The 16,942-nt window shown below is 43.8% G+C and overlaps 1 protein-coding gene across 1 annotated transcript in view; it reads left to right on the top strand.

The window, feature by feature from the left end:
* Window positions 1-2,070: 2,070 nt before the first annotated feature.
* Window positions 2,071-16,942, top strand: part of CTTNBP2NL (CTTNBP2 N-terminal like) — a 238,603-nt gene continuing 223,731 nt past the window's right edge. The window contains exon 1 of the mRNA XM_086923348.1: window positions 2,071-2,255. The gene's annotated coding sequence lies outside the window, so the exon portion shown is untranslated. The remainder of the gene's footprint in view (window positions 2,256-16,942) is intronic.

The following is a 16,942-nucleotide window of genomic DNA, read 5'->3' as shown; positions in this document are numbered from 1 at the left end:
TAAGAAACAGCACCCTTATCATTTTCTAGGCATGCACATATGCGTTGACTCACAAGTTATCAGGCATGCACACACATAAGGCATGGCGAGGCCACCAGCATCAGCCATTTATTTATGCTCTTTCTATTTTTTTCTGAGGTCTTGCTTTATGGACTGCTTTTAATATTGGTTAGTCCTTCCCCTGGAACATAGCATCCTTTACCATCTTTTTGATTGGGAGACTTGTATTTTTCCACTGCTCCTATTTAGGAAACAACTTTTTTTCTTTCCCTTTCAGCAATCTGTGAGAGTGCATGTGTTTTCTAGCTCTCTGCCTTGTGTGATTCTCCCCTCCCCCAGCCCAGACTCAAGTGCCTCCATTGGTCTCTGGACCCCATTTACTCCCCCCCCCAGCCCCTTTATTGCAACCTCAAAGCCTGTAGTCCCATTTTTTTAATTTTAATTATTTAATGGTCTAGAAAAAACGTACTGCTGAGCCACACGGCCTTTCAAAACATGATTTTGTGCTAGTCAAATGTAATGTTTTCTAAGTACTGGGCCAGCTTGAATTGACAAACAACAAAAATGGTGTAAGTCATTTCATAGATGCACCCATGTGTGGTGGTGCATATGCATGCATAAGTCATCACTCATGTGCACCTATATGAAATGCGTGTTTGCAGATTTTTTCTTTTTTATATTGATTGATGTTTCACAACAGCAGCAAATCCTGCACTACATTAGCAAACAGTACTGAAGTGGCAAAGGCAATAATTCCAAAAGGTGAGACCTACTAGCATTTACATTGCTTTCTTTGTGTGCTGATGCTGCCCAGCATTTGTAAAAAAACATTGACTGATGCAGTAGGTAAAAAAATTGAGAATGCTTTTTTTTCAGTTCATCAGAGCGAGATTGGATGGAAAGACTGGCACTGTAAGAGATTCTTTCCAGGTTTTGGGTTAATGAATTCCCTGCATCATTCAAGGACTTTGGGATACCTCTCTCAGTACATCCTCTACCTTCAGTCTTTGACTCATCCCAAAACCTCATTCTACTACTTTGATCTCCCAAACAATCCTTCGAAATTCCTCCCTAACATATCCCTCCTTTGACTCATCACAAAATTCATGTTACCACTATGATCTCTCTAATCCATTTCTAGATTCTTCCTTCCTCCATGTCTCCTTATACTCATCCCAAACCTCATGTTATTACTATGGTCTCCCAATAAACACTTTCTATGCTCTCGCCTCTTTTATCCAACCATTATCCTTTTCCATCCAACTAACAGACTCACATGTCCACAGCTCAAATTTTACAAAATGAATCCACCACTAATCTTTTCTGGGTTCCGGAGTAGCGTGCTACTGGTGGAAAAGCACATTGATGCCTCCTCACGGGTAGCAAGCATTATATAAATACCAGGGTTCGAGTCGGGGGTACACGCAGGTACATGGCGTCCCCCCACTCTTCACAGGGTGGACGTCGTCCCCCCTGCCAAGAAGCTGGGCCCCACAGAAATAAGCTGAACGTGTCCCGGTCTAATTTTTAGACAGCGGGACATGTTCAGCACGTGATGTCATAAGATCATGGGCATGTTGTCTGTCCCTCCACATTTTTATACGACTTGTGTCCTGATAAATACAATTACAGTACCTTAGTGAAGCTAGCAAAAAAAACTGTGACTTCAAAAACTTTGCATAAGTAATGTATCATGACAAAATTTGCTCAAACCATTATTAAAAGGTAGTTAGAAACAGCTGGACAGTTAGATCCGCTGATGGACATTTAAATGCGCTGGTTTATTGTGGGTCTTTTCTGCTTATTTGTCTTATGATGATGGGAGAAACTGACACAATAACAGTTTTCGTAAACAATAGTGAAAAGCAGAACGACCGCGGCAAATGTAAGCAAAGTTAACAGGTATGTATTTACCACGAACACAATGACTAAGATTATCGCACCAGTAAGCAATGTTTATATTTATAGGAAATACTCGCACATTTTCGGTGCGTCCGTCTGGGTTTAGGTAGGATATTGAAATAGAAAGCTAAGTAATTACAAAACCAAACGCAAAGGAATAGAGCCAAAGCCAATCAGAATGGGCTGCTCAGGGGCCAATGCTAACAGGCCTGAAGCGCACGAATCAGCGGCTTCCTTACAGACTGCAGCTGCAGCTCTGGCGGCTGCAGGCTGGATGGTTTAGTGAGTGGATCGGGGAGGAGACGGTGGAAGTGCTACTGCTGCCTGCCCTGCTCTAAACAAGTACCCTGCCGGTAAGTGGCACCCTACCGCATCCCCTGTTTCCGTTTGGATTGCTGAGCCCCCCAGGAGTACTTGCGGCTTCTTCCTGTTCACGCGTGGGCAGATGTCCCGGCTGCAGGCCTTCTCATTGTCCTCCTACCCCTGCATACCTTGTAGGCTGTGTTATTGTAGCACACTGTTCTGTGATTGGTGGGTGGCAGGATAAGCCTAGGGCTATTGTGACTGCTTGACCAGCGGGTGCCGAGGTGTGAAAGACTGATGAGGGCAATAAATGAATCGCTTTAGTGCAATGAGATCCAGCTGCATAAATCTGTGTTTTTCTGCTTTGTCTGTTAGTTTCCAGAAAGTTTGGTCAGTTAATTCCGAATGTTTCTGGTCCGTCGGGCTTCGTGGGCAGGCGGATTTCTTCTGGGGAGGGAGGAAGATGTACATAAATGTATCTGATTTACGCCTTCACTTAAGAAGTTTGTAAGATTGACACATGAAACCCTTGCAGGCCAATATGTGAGGATTTCTGTTGACCAGAAATTCCTAAGGAGGGGCACAAGAGATTTGGCCATTTGCTCGTTTTTATTTATTTATTCTAGATATCAAGTTATTTACCTTATCTGTAACGTCAGTTTTTTACCAAAAATGTTGGTCATAAAAATGGGCTTGTGTCGCTGTATAATCATGCGACCCATTGGGTCGGGAGAGACAAAAGGGTTATCTGTGTGTTTCCGTGTCTGCTTATCGTATCCTCCCCTTGAGTCCGTGCGGGACAGTGACCATAGTAGAAACACTTATTCTTTCCGCCTTATCACTTCCTTTCCAAACGCTTCTGCAGATAAATCAGTGCTCTGCAGTGCATGTTTTGCAGCGTTCTTTTCAATTGCGTATTCTCTTTACCTGGTGATGCTTTTCTTCCGTTCATGTACAAAGGTTTGGGTTTAACCAGAGAATTATGTATGTTTCCCTGGAGATCTTTGAGATTTTGAGTGAGTATGGGCGGGCGGGAGGGTCGATGATCAGTGCTTCTTGTGAAACCTTCATCCTGCGTCCAAGAAAGCTGAACATCTGTCGGTCTTATCAGTATCTTCTCAAAGCAAGCGTCAAGCAAGTATTTGGATTGCAGGATGGTGTCACCGACATAACGTAAACAGAAGTCGTAATCGTCCTTTATGCGGCAACGAACTGGGACGGGGTCCGAAGAAAGTGACATTATCGCGAACGTTACTTTGGATCGCAAACCTAAGTCAGTCTGACTGGTTCATTTCGGACTGCTTGGGGGAGGGGAAAAGTATTGTGATCCGCGCTTTAGCTAGGAGGACGGGGGTGGGAGGTGAGGGCGGGGGACAGAGAGCGATGTCTTTTGAAAACATGATTTTGAAGTCTTTGAGCAAAATGACTTGTTTCACAGATTAGGAAAACTGCTTTCCAAACCGAGTGGCTGCTTGGCCATCCGATTGCGGGCGTGAATGTTTGGCTAGATGTAAATAAAAGCTTTTCCTTTGTTTTGAAAACTCGCCTTGGGTGGAGAGTTGGTCTGGACGGACGAGAGTCGCGGCTATAGTGTTCCAGAAGCAACCTTCACCATTTGTGCACTTCCGCTCTGGGATGGACATACCTTTACCGTGGCAATGACCTATTTGTTTTACGAACTGTACTTATTAATAAAAAAAACTGTGCACTTGAGATTCGAGTTGAGCTCATACAGTAAAAAGCTTTTGAAACCGTCTTAAAGTCCCGTAAATCCGTTTTTTCTCTCTCAGAGTAGCATTATTTAAAATGCTGGTTTGCTCAAACACCCACGCAGGGGGTAGCAACAAAGGTTAATGTTTACAGAAACTTCATATAAGCAAGGAATGCAATCTTTAATGGGCCATTTTGCCCAAGGCACTCTGAAGCCTCAGGTGTAACTTTTTATGGGTCCTTTTTTTTCCACCTCTGTATGCAAACAAAGGTGATTGAAGAATGTGTCGGGGAGGGCTGCCTTTGATCCCCGCAACCCCTACGTTTACTATTGACATGCAAATACGGAAGTGACAAATACTTGGAGCATGCATGCTGAAGTGTTTGTTTCCAATGTCCCTTTCCTTCCCTGGAGTTACTTTCCTCGTATGTGAAACCGAGAATAACTGGAGAGGTAACTAAGACTCATGCTACTGAAACCGTAAAGTATGCCGTTTTACTACTGCCCGTAAACTATCATTGCGGTATTGCCTCGTGTACTTAAGTGGGATGTTATACAGCCACGTCCCTCCATCAGGAGGCTTTAATTTCCGTAGCCCTGTTGCCATTTTCCTAAGGGTTAAGCAAAAACAAATTCACACGCAGTGCTTCCAAGTTTAAAGTTTTAAAATGTAAATCTGTTCCCTCAAAATTATTGAATATGCCTCACCCTTAAAGCCAACGTCGTTTACTCACTCTGCATTATGATTTGTTGCGCTTTTACATAGATATTTTGGAAAAGCTGGAATCATGTTCTGGTGAGGTGAGGGGGAACCTGTATTACGACGCCAAGTTCCGTCGGGCAATAGAAACGCTTAAAGCTAGTGCTTACCTTCTAAACCATCACCTTTTTTGGACCTTAAGGTGAATGTGGCACAGGGGCACACAGTGTTTGCCCAGATTAGAGTTTACTTTATGTGGTTCTGCAACCGACAGCTCAGCTGTAAGCCAAGCTCACGCCTCTTCATAATTCTCCCACTATGTGAACCGAGGTTTAATTTGATTTCGGAAAAAAGTCCCGTCGCAGCGTAGGGAGTCGTGCAGCCAGTAAATGAAAGGAGCCCTTGACTCAGTACCGAATTTAATGCTGACCGTTCAGCCGTCTGCACAGAGCCGCCCACGTTTACTGAATATGACATTGTTAACAGACGTGGTATTTGTAGGAGTGAAATAATAAACAGTGGCGTTTTACTGTGCTACGCTAGGAAATACGCCTTGCCCTTCATGGTGCGATCGCATTAATCTTCGTCATATTAAGAGAGGGGTGTTTTTCATTTTTATCATACGTTTTCCTTTGCTCGTATCTTGAACATCTGTAACATAACCGGAAATGTTACCATTATGATTACTTGATGTTCTTCTTTAATCCTCTGATTGTGTTGTTCCAGTTCAGTTCACCAATTAGATCATAATTGGCCAGTTGTCATGTAACTGAACCTTTGCTGTAAAGAAAGGAACCACAGGAGATGCCTGTCTTCGGAAAAATAGCCTCTGTCAATTAAACACCTCGCTGCGCCTCCCAAAGAGAACAAGCATTTGCAATGCAATCGGTCTCGCATTAGGGAAGTGTGAGCTATTGGTATTGTAAATGACAATTTTTTTAAAATATGTGTTGGCTTTGAAAATATATAAATTAATAGCATTGTTATTCACAAAGCCATTAGCTTACACTTTCCTAATGTGAGTCCTATTGGCTATGACAATGCTTGTTGGTAGCAAGCAAGGACAGTGTTGTTGTGGTGCTGGGTGATGCTGTTGTGGTGCCTAGTGATAATGTGGTTGGGCTGAGTGATGTGGTGGTGTATTAGAGTGATGTGGTGGTGTCCCTGAGTGATGTGGTGGTGTCCCTGAGTGATGTGGTGGTGTCCCTGTGTGATGTGGTGGTGTCCCTGAGTGATGTGGTGGTGTCCCTGAGTGATGTGGTGGTGTCCCTGAGTGATGTGGTGGTGTCCCTGAGTGATGTGGTGGTGTCCCTGAGTGATGTGGTGGTGTCCCTGAGTGATGTGGTGGTGTCCTAGAGTGATGTGGTGGTGTCCCTCAGTGATGTGGTGGTGTTGTGAGGCGTGCCGCATCGTGTGAGGCGTGCCGCATCGTGTGAGGCGTGCCGCATCGTGTGAGGCGTGCCGCATCGTGTGAGGCGTGCCGCATCGTGTGAGGCGTGCCGCATCGTGTGAGGCGTGCCGCATCGTGTGAGGCGTGCCGCATCGTGTGAGGCGTGCCGCATCGTGTGAGGCGTGCCGCATCGTGTGAGGCGTGCCGCAGCGTGTGAGGCGTGCCGCAGCGTGTGAGGCGTGCCGCAGCAGTGTGAGTAATGCAGCAGTGTGAGTAATGCAGCAGTGTGAGTAATGCAGCAGTGTGAGTAATGCAGCAGTGTGAGTAATGCAGCATAGTGTGAGGCGTGCAGCATAGTGTGAGGCGTGCAGCATAGTGTGAGGCGTGCAGCATAGTGTGAGGCGTGCAGCATAGTGTGAGGCGTGCAGCATAGTGTGAGGCGTGCAGCATAGTGTGAGGCGTGCAGCATAGTGTGAGGCGTGCAGCATAGTGTGAGGCGTGCAGCATAGTGTGAGGCGTGCAGCAGTGTGAGGCGTGCAGCAGTGTGTGGCGTGCAGCAGTATGCAGCAGTGTGAGGCGTGCAGCAGTGTGCAGCAGTGTGAGGCGTGCAGCAGTGTGTGGCGTGTAGCGGTGTGTGGCGTGTAGCAGTGTGTGGCGTGCAGCAGCAGTGTGTGGCGTGCAGCAGCAGTGTGTGGCGCGCAGCAGCAGTGTGTGGCGTGCAGCAGCAGTGTGTCGTGCAGCAGCAGTGTGTCGTGCAGCGGTGTGCGGCGTGCAGCGATGTGTGGCATGTAGCAGTGTGTGGCGTGCAGCAGCAGTGTGTGGCGTGCAGCAGCAGTGTGGCGTGCAGCAGCAGTGTGGCGTGCAGCAGCAGTGTGGCGTGCAGCAGCAGTGTGGCGTGCGGCGTGCAGCGGTGTGCGGCGTGCAGCGGTGTGAGGCGTGCAGCAGTGTGAGGCGTGCAGCAGTGTGAGGCGTGCAGCAGTGTGAGGCGTGCAGCAGTGTGAGGCGTGCAGCAGTGTGTGGCGTGTAGCAGTGTGTGGCGTGTAGCAGTGTGTGGCGTGCAGCAGCAGTGTGTGGCGTGCAGCAGCAGTGTGGCGTGCAGCAGCGGTGTGCGGCGTGCAGCGGTGTGCGGCGTGCAGCGGTGTGCGGCGTGCAGCAGTGTGAGGCGTGCAGCAGTGTGAGGCGTGCAGCAGTGTGAGGCGTGCAGCAGTGTGAGGCGTGCAGCAGTGTGAGGCGTGCAGCAGTGTGAGGCGTGCAGCAGTGTGCGGCGTGCAGCAGTGTGCGGCGTGCAGTAGTGTGCGGCGTGCAGTAGTGTGTCGTGCAGCAGTGTGTCGTGCAGCAGCAGTGTGTCGTGCAGCAGCAGCGTGAGTAATGCAGCGATGTGCGGCGTGCAGCGGCGTGCAGCAGTGTGAGGCGTGCAGCAGTGTGAGGCGTGCAGCATAGTGTGCGGCGTGCAGCATAGTGTGCGGCGTGCAGCAGTGTGCGGCGTGCAGCAGTGTGCGGCGTGCAGCAGTGTGCGGCATGCAGCAGTGTGAGTAATGCAGCAGTGTGCAGCGTGCAGCAGTGTGCAGCAGTGTGAGTAATGCAGCAGTGTGCGGCGTGCAGCAGTGTGCGGCGTGCAGCAGTGTGCGGCGTGCAGCAGTGTGCGGCGTGCAGCAGTGTGCGGCGTGCAGCAATATGTGACGAGCAGCGATGTGAGGCGTGCGGCAGTGTGAGGCGTGCAGCGGTGTGTGTTGTGCAGCGGTGGGTGTCGTGCAGCAGTGTGAGGGGAAAATGCACTGAGAGAGTGGGGGGGAGCACGAGCCAACGAAAGAGTGGGGGAGGAGATACTCAAGTCGAGTGTGAGTGATGCAGCAGTGTGTGGCGTGTTGCAGTGTGTGGGGTGCGGCAGTGTTTTGCGTGCGGCAGTGTGTGCGGCAGTGTGTGGTGTGCAAGAGTGTGTGGCGTGCGGCAATGTGTGCGGCAGTGTGAGGCGTGCAGCAGTGTGAGGCGTGCAGCAGTGTGTGTCGTGGGGGAAAAAATGCACTGAGAAAGAGAGGGGGAAGCCCAAGTCGATGAAAGAGTGGGGGAGGGGATATTCAAGTCAACGAAAGAGTGGGGGGGAAAGCTTGAGCCAACAAGAGTGGGGAAAAAAAGCACTAGCAGACGAAAGAGTGGGGAAAGAAATGCACGATCCGACGAAAAAAGCATTAGTCAAAGAAAGTAAAATGCGAGCGAGAGAAAGACAGGAAATAAGTAACGAGCCATGTAGAAGAAAAAAAAAGCTCTCAGCATTGCTGTGGTAGGGGCGGGGAAGTGCATTCCTTTCTAGTCTGATGCGGGGGCAGGGGCGCGGCAGTCTTTGAAGTCTGATGCCGAGGCAAAGACAAATGGTGGTGTGTGATGTGGCTGGCGATGATGTGCACGCGTATAGCTCACATGTACTGTACCCAATCCGCAGCTTAGTAGACTTTTTTTTTCCGCTTACTATAATCTCGCCTAATTATCCCTGTGGGATAGAATAGGCGAGAATCTAAAAAGCAACCTTTCTAATTGATGTCGTTTCTCATCACATTAAGGAACATATTGACTGCTTCAGAGGCAGAATATACATTTTCATGTTTGTATATTTAAAAGTGATGTACCTCTATAAAATACATTTTAATAGTAGTGGTCACCCTGGAATTCTTGCAGTGCATAAAATAATACTCCCTGCAACCTCTAGCTTTTTATGGGACATGAGTCGTCTTTTGTATCCAAAGTGGATTATTTAGTCTGTTTCGAAAACTAGGATTGCAGTTTAACATAAGGTAAACAATAAAGAGTACCTAAGGTGTGACAAAGTATCGAGAGGCCAGATATCTTTAGGAGAAAGATCCAAAACATTACAAAGCTCAGATTGAAATAGCTAGAAGAGGCAAAGGAGAGTCGAGTGGACTGATGGAACAAAAATAGAGGTACAGGGGCTATCTATATCTATATCTATACTACTATTATAAAGAGAGAGCACAATCCTTTGAGCCAGGTAAATTCGGGAACCACAGCGCCAATCAAAACACCCAATACATCATAGGAAATGTCAGGGTAAGCAGATGGACATAGGCTATATACCATAAAAAAATATACCTTAGAAGGGCAAAGGATGTTTTTTCAGAAAGTAGTCCCTTGGAAGTAGCGCCATGTCTGAGGTGGGCCTGTGCGTTTTATGCATGCTGACATCACAATCACGGGTCCGCCATTTCAGTAAAGTAGTAAAGTGCTAGGATAGCGGACAGGAGCGTGGCCAGAAGCGGGCAGGACAGGAGCGCCGAACCGACAGACTCCGGAGTCTGACATGCCAAGAGCGGACAGGAGCGCCAAACCAACAGCCTCCGAAGTCCGGACAGGAGCGTGGGCAGAAGCGGCCAGGAGCGGGGGCAAGGAAACAACACCCTGCACACGTGAAGCTGGTAAGTACGCTCTGCTGCTCCCGCTGCTGGCCGCTCTGCTGCGCGTCTCCTGCAGCGGTGCTGCCCCCAACCCCCTTCTGTCCCGGACAACGTCGGGGCGGGCTGCTAGTATAACTGTTAAAAGCAGTACACAAAGTTGAAGATGAACCGCGAATGAATGTCAGTCAACAGAAGGTAGATAGGGAGATCTAGGAGGGACATGATGGGGCCAAAAAAGATTACAGATCCCAGCATTGATTAGATTCCTAGTGAATAAAAAACATCTTTTAGCAGAGGAACAATAGTCCAGATGTTTAGGGATAAGGCTAGGATAAGAATCTTATTATCAGAAGTAATAAACGGGATGCTTCTGTGAATTTTGAATTCCTCTAAATGTCTGCCTTGTGACAGAAGAAGTAAGCACTAAAAGTGAACTCATGGTTTCGTGCAGGCACAGAGAAGTGGGTGATGGAGCGAGGAACCTACAAAGCAGGACACAATAAATTGAGTGCCTAATTCGTGAATTGTAGTAAAGATCTTGACTTGGCCCAGTACGGAGTCTTTTATGACATCAAATTAGCGACCAGTGTAGGAGGTGGTGGTAGGGAAGATGTTTGTAGGCAAGGATAGAGCAATAGCGCAGTCAGACTAAAGATAGTAGGAGAAATAGCATGGATACTGGAAACTCAGGGAATGGGAAAGCATAGTATATAGTGTATTACATAACACTACAAGTTGTATAGATTGTAGAAGAATACAGTCACACCAAACGCACAATTGACCAAGGGCATCCAAAGAGACCAATATTTGCTCCCATAGCATTATCTATAAAAAAATTCTGACCTTCGTGGGATTCATGAAGGCAGCACAAATACTCCAGAATTTATCAGAAAGGCAACAGTGGAAAACTACCTGCAATGTGTATGTTTAACCCCACAAATTTGCAATATCGTGCACGTTAATTTACACCTTCAAGTAGCCATCCCTCAGACATTCAAATTTCTGTTCCTTCTCCTGCATTAACAAATTCATAGTTCTATCCTACTGACAGATTTTCTGAGTTTCTAAATGCACTTTGCAAACATAAAATTCCACGTTTCATATTTCTGAATTTGGATTTTTACATTCAATGTGCGAAAGTGTAGTTGATACTCTTGTAGGTTATTCTTTGATTTTGTAAGACTTTAGGAGTAGAAACCATGATGGTTTGCAAATGTGAGACAGGAAGACATGATAGAAAGCAGCAGGAGGAAAGCAAATGGACAGGAGGAAAATTAAGTAAAGTACAAAGAGTTTGGGCATAAATAGGCATTCCTGTTTTTATTTTTGATCAATTCTGGTGGGTTTTTTTCACTGTTTTCAAGGGATTTCAATACCTTAAAAACTGGTTAGCAGTGTTTACACATTTTCGTGCCATTAAAAACAAAAGAACAAGTGTTTTTCCAGTATTTATGGAACGTTTTGTTTTTATTATTACTTGCTTTCTGTACTGCATAATATATATAGACAGTATATATAAGGTCCAAATACATTTATACAAATCAAACTTATTGGGTTACACCACACAATACTTCTTCAGTGAATCTTTGGTCATGCATGCTCGCTTTTTCCTTCCTACATAAACTTTTATCTGTGACAAGGCCCTCTCAGCATTGGCACTTGAGACGGACAACGCCAAAGCAGCTAGTATACAATTTGCTAACTCTGGCCTCTGACATAGCTTTCCATGCCAGTACTGGTGCATCTGAAGATTGCAACTCTCTGGGACTTTTGAAAGTCAGGAGAGGATTCCCCTTTAACAGAAGGGATCTAGAACGTGTTCAGAGTACCACAGTGAGGCTTCATTGACTTCAAGTGCCATGGTTGGTGAAGGGATATTTATATGCATCATTGCAAGCCATTTCTCTTACATTGTAAATTACATTTTCTCAATGCTCCTCAACATTTATTTTCTTACCAAGTGGCAAACACTCTAACATGGAACATGTTGAATTGCCAAAGTCACTAAAAGAGTCGTCCAGCCTACTCTCAAGGAGATGTTTCATATCTACACCAATTATGCTGAACTTGGTTGACAAGGGTGTTTTCAGACTCAAACTTGTTTATTATGTCCACTACAGCAGTCATGTTTTTCTATAAAAATCTAAGAATGCAGTAGTGTAATTTTTTTTCGCATCACTATCAATATGCGACCACAGATCCTCACATTTCATGCCTTTGGCATCATCACTCAGTAAAAAATCTGTAAAAAGTTGCCACATGGATAATATAGCATTCACAGCCTCACAGAATGAGAACCACAAGCTAAATGACACAGTTGGGATGACACTTTCTTTGATGCCACACAAAGCACAAAATGAGAAATATTTGCGTTTTAGTTCCCACACATAACAAAACAGTGCACCAGAATGGACTAAAAAGTCAATAGAATTTTTCATTTACTCTGAAGATTGTAAAGATGCTTTCAGCATACCATCAAGCAAGTAGCAAGGATCTTTTACAGGGAAGCACTTCAGCCTGGTTATCGATTTTGACTGGTCATCACATAGCTTTTTCACATACGCAGCTGAATCACTGAAAATACAAATATTATCACTACAATTTTTGTTGAACTTGGTAAGAACGTTTTTTGCAGCGTTCCATAGTTTCCAAAAGTCTGGTGTCCTGTTTTCACCACTATCCTGGATGCTTGGTTACAGCACTCTTTTCGAATATACCTGTCACTACATCTTGCATTAAATGTTTAAAGTCTTGGGTGTTTGACAGTTCACCTACTATCAATACTGGCTCGATAGAAAAGGGGCTGGTGTATCAAGGGGCTTTACCCATTCTCTGTGGGTAAATGTGATGGTACATATTGTGAAAGATTCTTATGAAACCAGCCATCAGTAAAATAATCAAATGTAGGAAAAATATCAAATATGAATTTGATATTTTTTGAATCTCTATAGTTTATAAAATAATCAAACAAGACTTAAAACATGCCTCTAAACCCTTCATCTTTAGACCAAAGACCACAAATGACTCTTTCACTCTCCTTTTCTTTGATTGGCATTTAGTGTGGTTGTGCAGGTGACTTTTTCAGTGTTTTATATGTTTACACTGGTGAGGGTTATTTCCCTTTTGGTGGGGTTTTATCAGTTCTTATAGGTTTAAATCTAAAACAGAACAGCCTATGCATAAACCACATTTTCAAATGGTTTAGTAAGACAAGAAAGAAAAAAATAAGACCTAAATTAGCAAGCATAGTTAGTGTGGGTACAGTTATTGAGAAATCAGTGCATGGAATAGTGATTACATTTATGAATTGAGAAGGCTATTGGAGGTAGGTGTACGGTTGAAAAGATTAGTGAGTAAAGGAGTACAAGGGAGGCAGGTGGACAAACCAAGCAGGAAGAGAAACAAGGGTAAACAAGTCTAGCTTCATGCTGTATTATGTTTGAGATTCAGACATCTCACTATCAGGAGTGAGCATGAACAGAGACAGTGAACAATTAAGATTGAGTAAGTGGAAAAAGAGAAGTACCAGAACATTTATATCAGCATTACATTGATACTCAATGAAAATGGCTGTTAAAAGTAGAGTGAGGGGCATCAGAAGGTTGTTATTCTATTTTAGAACATTGGAATGTTGAGCTCTGTATTGAAGACAATGGAGTGCTCTAGGCTTCTAATGCCTGGTAGAAGCCCGGAGCATCAACATTCCAATGTTTGTTCACAGCTGTTGCCGTGAAGAAAGGCATCACAGAGTCCGAGGGGATTTCAACCCCCTTGGGCTCCGTGACACCTTTGTTTTTACAAATTATAACAGTTTGCCCTCAAGTGGCAGAGTGTTCTAATAGACTTAGAGCCCTCCGTAGTGGGCTATACAGGACATTAAAGTCTTGCTCCCTTGATACATGCTTGAGCAGGCCTTTAATGGCTCTAAGACTAAAGTGTGTGCTAGATTAATGTGATCACTCACCCAGGAATTGTCAGATAGAGAGTAACAAGAAAACAGTCTAGAGAAAGTTTAAAGATCGTAACGAGAACGACTTCTTTGATCTTGCCTAAAGCTGTTGTATTGTGTGAGAAAAGGAGATGACACTTCAGCTGTGGAGTATGGTTGTATTTCTTGCATCTTCTTGCCTAATGTATTGTTGAGAGAAAATGTATGTTGAGTTAGCCATTGCCTCAAATAAGAAATGCTAGATTGAAGGACTTGAAGAGTGTCCAAGCTGCTAGAAATACATTGGGGAACAAAGTGTGTCGGCCTGCTCAGTGATGAAGAGTAGATAATGAAGTACAAGTCGAAAATAAGGAAATATTGCAGGGGGAGATAAAATGAGCAGACCAAGCCTCTTACTCGAAAAGCAGCAGTACGAATATGAATTGGATTTAGTAGGTGATAGCATAAGTGAGAAAATAAAATTATCTGAAAGCGAATGTAAAAGAATAGGCAGAACATAGAATCTGGATGAATGAGAGTGGGCAAAAATGAGAATTCGTGATATATAGCTAAACCTTGCAACCAAGCAATGGAGAGGAAGATGAGAGCAGGAGACCTTTTTAAAAAAGCCCAGGAATGTATTGAGCCAGACCACATCTATGTAAAGAAATCAAGTAGGGCATGAAGAAAATACATGCAAATAATTATATTGTTTTAAAATTCGCCAACATGGCACTCTTCAGCCACTAAAGAGCACCATGCTGTTCATATGGTGCAATGTAGGGTTGGGTGTAATTTGTGTGCACATAGAAGAGAGAATTTTAGATAAAACACGTTATTAACGCCAAAGCTACTTCCATATAATCTAGTTCTATAAAGTGTCATTATTCAGGCTAATGATGGCAGACACCCCTTAGAAAAAGTGTGGATACATTCTTTGTGGTGGAGAAAATACATTTGGGTAAATAAAGATATGCAGTGTAAAAAAAAAATCTTTCATGAGTTTGTTTTGGTGTCCTGGCTGAGATCCTAGCGTTATGACAGGTGTAGGAATCTCAGTGCAGAAGCAAGGCTTGTACATTCTCTAGATTTTTTTAAGTGTGGGTAGTGTTTGGGCCCCAGCAGCATCGATTAGTTCTGACCGTTTCCTTGCTACATGAGCTATCTGTTGAGCTTCTTGACCAGATTCTATTTTAGAATATTTAACATAATTCCAAAGATGTTCTTTGCTGCTCCTTTGCCTCCAGAAACCACACTTGAATCCATAAGCTCCAAAGCAAATTATACATTACATGAGTTGTTTATGTACTGGGGTGTCTAACCTGTGTTTTACTTTTGACGGATCTGGTTTAAACAAAAATGTGTTGTCGCAAATTTGTACGCTTTTTATGGACATAATTTCATTAAAAATCGACAGATTGTTCTTTATCCGGTTGTGTTCCTAACATCAGCCTGTTTCTCCCATGTGATTAACCGTAACCTATTTTCTTGCTATTGAGGTCGCATCTTTGTGTGGCGTCTCCCAATTTGCCATCTCACCTACCTTTACCACTGACAAGCAAAATCCCAGTGAAGTTGGGGTGGGCTGAATTTACTCCACTTTGTAGTACTCTGGCCACATGGTGGTTTTCACCACAATCACGTTATAATTATTGCCATGCCCTAATGTCTGATACTACGGGTTTCACCTCCACATTGACATTAGGATATTTAATGGTGTTTTTAAAATTAATATCTGTGTTTGTTGGTGTTTCAGAGAGACCTCTAATGGTGTTTTTCAAAGCCATTTTAATGATTAGGTCAGTTGGCCTGCTGGTCCGCATCACTAGGGATTAAAGTGACATGGTGTCCCAAGTCGCCCTTTTTTCATGTTGTGTGTATCTAGCTACAGGGCTATGGGCTGCTATACATCAGTAGGAGGTTTCAGAGACTATTCAAGATCTTGTACATTAAATGGAATTGATATATTTGCATTACAAATCTCTGCAGTACACAAATAATTACACTGTGCATATTTGCAATTTAATTTGCAGGATACTGAAATTATTTCCCAGAACCATAGTTCCTGTCCTTGCTAAAGCCAGTCACCAGAAATGTATTTGCAAGGTCGCGCACCATCAATAGTTTGAAACAAGACCATATTTCCAATTCCTTCCAGATATGGTTTAGTAGCAGTTTTATAACATGGTGATTGGTTGCATGTACTTTCTTTAGTCTCATCAATAGATGATTTGCTGCCACCACCATGCATGTTGCACAGCTTTGTCACGTGCAGTTAACCAATGGTGATTGATCGAGCCTAAAGCAATTCATTCTCTTAGCACATTCCTAATGCCATTTTATGCCCAAGGTGTGGGTGGAAGTTAAACCGGTTGCATACCTTCTTGAGATATGCATCAAACTAGACATACCAAGAACAGGACATTTAATACCGTCTGAGTTTTTCAAGTACAACAAAACAGATGATCTATGTCTTAGACACCCGATCTAATGCTATCGAGTCAGTATTAGTCAGCCTTAGATATGTGCATAGCATACAGAATTTTCCGAACATGCAATCATAGGCTGGCGTCTCATTCAGTGTGAAAAATGTGGATGTTTTTGTGTGGATTGTTGTGTGATAGTTCTTATATTGGGACAGAGCCGCTCCATGTTTTAATGGTAAGAAAACACTGGCATATTATTACCATCTATTTGTCTCCACAGCATATGCTTTTATTTACATTCTTGACTACTGTTTCCTATTAACAATGCTAGCATTTTGTTTGGATAATTGAATCCACAAGTTTCAATTTACCCCATAAATTAAAGATTTTCACTCTAGACAGAGAATGGAGCGGGTGGAAAAATATTGGCTGTGATTACTAATGAACCAACATCTGCATACATTTTGTAAAATCCTGGAATCTGTATGATTTTATTTTATTTATTTTGAAAGTTTTATATAGCGCGAACAAGATCTTTGCAGATATCAGAGCGCTTTACAGACAAAGGAAGAGCGTGTGAGTAAATAACAAATGGGGTGGGGAAGGTACATGTGGGAACATAGTAAACCAAATACATCAATAATGAAACAAATACAAATAATTGATAGCGTAAACACTTAGATGTTCTTAAGCAACTCGTGATTGGCACTCTTAGTATGCTTGTCTGTATTCTGTATACTATTGCATAGGCAATGTTTTCACTCTGATTTAGAGTTGGTGGGGGGAATAGGGTTTGGTATATGTAGTACCATGCAAATACTGATGTGAAACTCCAAGGTGGGTTTTTAGCAGGCATAGGAAATCTCTCTCATGCGGCGTTCCCAACTCGCAACATGGTATACAATTCACACTTATTATTCATCTCTATAAAGGAACAGTGGTCTCTAGCTAAAATATGAAAGTATAGTTTTATAAAATAGTTTTAATACCAAACATAATCAAGAAATGATCAGTAAGCAAAAAAAATAACTTTCAATTTTCGTGTCAGTGAAAAACCGTTCTCGGTGTTTAGACATGACTCGCGCAGTAATAAACTCATATTGTTGCTTCACATTTAGTTTTTTGGGACATTTTCGTTGTTAGGGTTCATGAATCGCAAAAGTTGACAGCATCTCTTA

This window comes from Lissotriton vulgaris, chromosome 5, assembly GCF_964263255.1.
Source record: "Lissotriton vulgaris chromosome 5, aLisVul1.2, whole genome shotgun sequence".
In the NCBI taxonomy this organism is placed as follows: domain Eukaryota; kingdom Metazoa; phylum Chordata; class Amphibia; order Caudata; family Salamandridae; genus Lissotriton; species Lissotriton vulgaris.
Note: the sequence above shows the minus strand (reverse complement) of the source record. Positions and strands in the feature narration are given on the sequence as shown.